General features: G+C 57.2%; 1 protein-coding gene across 1 annotated transcript in view; it reads right to left on the reverse strand.

The window, feature by feature from the left end:
• LOC121275017 (tumor necrosis factor receptor superfamily member 1B-like) overlaps positions 1-2,500 on the reverse strand; it is a 26,649-nt gene that overhangs the window by 22,621 nt on the left and 1,528 nt on the right. The window lies entirely within an intron of this gene.

The following is a 2,500-nucleotide window of genomic DNA, read 5'->3' on the forward strand; positions in this document are numbered from 1 at the left end:
ACAGAGAGACCAGCAGAGGTAGATAGAGAGAGACACACAGAGACAGAGAGAGACAGAGAGAGATACAGGCAGAGTTAGAAAGAGACACGCAGAGACAGAAAGAGAGACAGAGAAAGAGACAGGCAGAGGTAGAGAGAGACACGCAGAGACAGAGAGAGAGAGACAGAGAGAGAGACAGAGAAAGAGACAGGAAGAGATAGAGAGAGACACGCAGAGACAGAGAGAGAGACAGAGAAAGAGACAGGCAGAGATAGAGACAGACACGCAGAGATAGAGAGAGACTCGCAGAGACAGAGAGAGAGACAGAGAAAGAGACAGAGATAGAGACAGACACGCAGAGAGAGAGAGACAGGCAGAGACAGAGAGAGAAGGAGAAACAGACAAAGAGACAAGCAGAGGCAGATAGAGAGAGACACACAGAGACACAGAGAGACACGGAAAAAGACAGATACAGAGAGAGACGCACACTGGGACAGACAGAGAGAGAGAGAGACAGGGAAAGAGACAGACAGAGGTACAGAGAGACTCGCAGAGAGAGAGAGAGACGTGCAGAGACAGAGAGAGAAGGAGAAACAGACAGAAAGAGAGAGACAGAGAAAGAAAGTGAAAGAGAGAGAGAGACAGTGGGAACGAAGAGAGAGAAAAGCATTACGATAAAGAGTAGCGGAGTGAGGGAGGGAGACAGAGAGGTAAAGGGGGAGAATTTTCAAGATATTATGGAACAATGGGGGAAGCAATAGCAACCAGGGAGAGCCTGCCTGCTGACCATCATCCAAGAGATGGATGGGAAGGTGCTCACTCACCCGAGAGCGCAGAGGCAACACTTGGCCAATAGAATCATCCGAGAAGCAGTGCATCAGACAGTGCGGCTATCCCTCAGCACTGACCCTCTGACAGTGCGACTCTCCCTCAGCACTGACCCTCCGACAGTGCGGCTCTCCCTCAGTACTGACCCTCCGACAGTGCGGCTCTCCCTCAGTACTGACCCTCCGACAGTACGGCTCTCCCTCAGCACTGACCCTCCGACAGTGCGGCTCTCCCTCAGCACTGACCCTCCGACAGTGCGGCTCTCCCTCAGCACTGACCCTCCGACAGTGCGGCTCTCCCTCAATACTGACCCTCCGACAGTGCGGCTCTCCCTCAGCACTGACCCTCCGACAGTGCGGCTCTCCCTCAGTACAGACCCTCCTACAGTGCGGCTCTCCCTCAGTACTGACCCTCCAACAGTGCGGCTCTCCCTAAGTACTGACCCTCCGACAGTGCGGCTCTCCCTCAGCACTGACCCTCCGACAGTGCGGCTCTCCCTCAGTACTGACCCTCCGACAGTGCGGCTCTCCCTCAGCACTGACCCTCCAACTGTGCGGCTCTCCCTCAGTACTGACCCTCCAACAGTGAGGCTCTCCCTCAGCACTGACCCTCCGACAGTGCGGCTCTCCCTCAGCACTGACCCTCCGACAGTGCGGCTCTCCCTCAGTAATGACCCTCCGACAGTGCGGCTCTCCCTCAGCACTGACCCTCCGACAGTGCAGCTCTCCCTCAGCACTGACCCTCCCACAGTGCGGCTCTCCCTCAGCACTGACCCTCCGACAGTGTGGCTCTCCCTCAGTACTGACCCTCCGACAGTGCGGCGCTCCCTCAGTACTGACACTCCGACAGTGCGGCTCTCCCTCAGTACTGACCCTCCAACTGTGCGGCTCTCCCTCAGCACTGACCCTCCGACAGTGCGGCTCTCCCTCAGTACTGACCCTCCGACAGTGCGTCTCTCCCTCAGTACTGACCCTCCGACGGTGCAGCTCTCCCTCAGTGCTGACCCTCCGACAGTGCGGCACTCCCTCAGCACTGACCCCCTGACAGTGCGGCACTCCCTCAGTACTGACCCTCCGACAGTGCGGCTCTCCCTCAGCACTGACCCTCCGACAGTGCGGCGCTCCCTCAGCACTGACCCTCCGACAGTGCGGCGCTCCCTCAGCACTGACCCTCCGACAGTGCGGCTCTCCCTCAGCACTGACCCTCCGACTGTCCGGCTCTCCCTCAGCACTGATCCTCCGACAGTGCGGCACTCCCTCAGCACTGACCCTCCGACAGTGCGGCTCTCCCTCAGTACTGACCTCTCCGACAGTGCGGCTCTCCCTCAGTACTGACACTCCGACAGTGCAGCTCTCCCTCAGTACTGACCCTCCAACAGTGCGGCTCTCCCAAAGTACTGAACCTCTGACAGTGCAGCTCTCCCTCAGCACTGACCCTCCGACAGTGCGGCACTCCCTCAGTACTGACCCTCCGACAGTGCGGCTCTCTCTCAGTACTGACACTCTGACAGTGCGACTCTCCCTCAGCACTGACCCTCCGACAGTCCGACGTTCCATCAGTACTGACCTTTGTCAGTGCTGGCGTCCCTCGCTCTCATCAAGAGTATTGGACTGTATTGAGATCTTCACCATGTGGGTAATAGCTCTTGACTAATTGTAATCATTTATACCAATAACTTTGAGATTAATTAGAA

The sequence above is a fragment of the Carcharodon carcharias genome, assembly GCF_017639515.1.
Source record: "Carcharodon carcharias isolate sCarCar2 chromosome 40 unlocalized genomic scaffold, sCarCar2.pri SUPER_40_unloc_1, whole genome shotgun sequence".
NCBI classification, from domain to species: Eukaryota; Metazoa; Chordata; class Chondrichthyes; order Lamniformes; family Lamnidae; genus Carcharodon; species Carcharodon carcharias.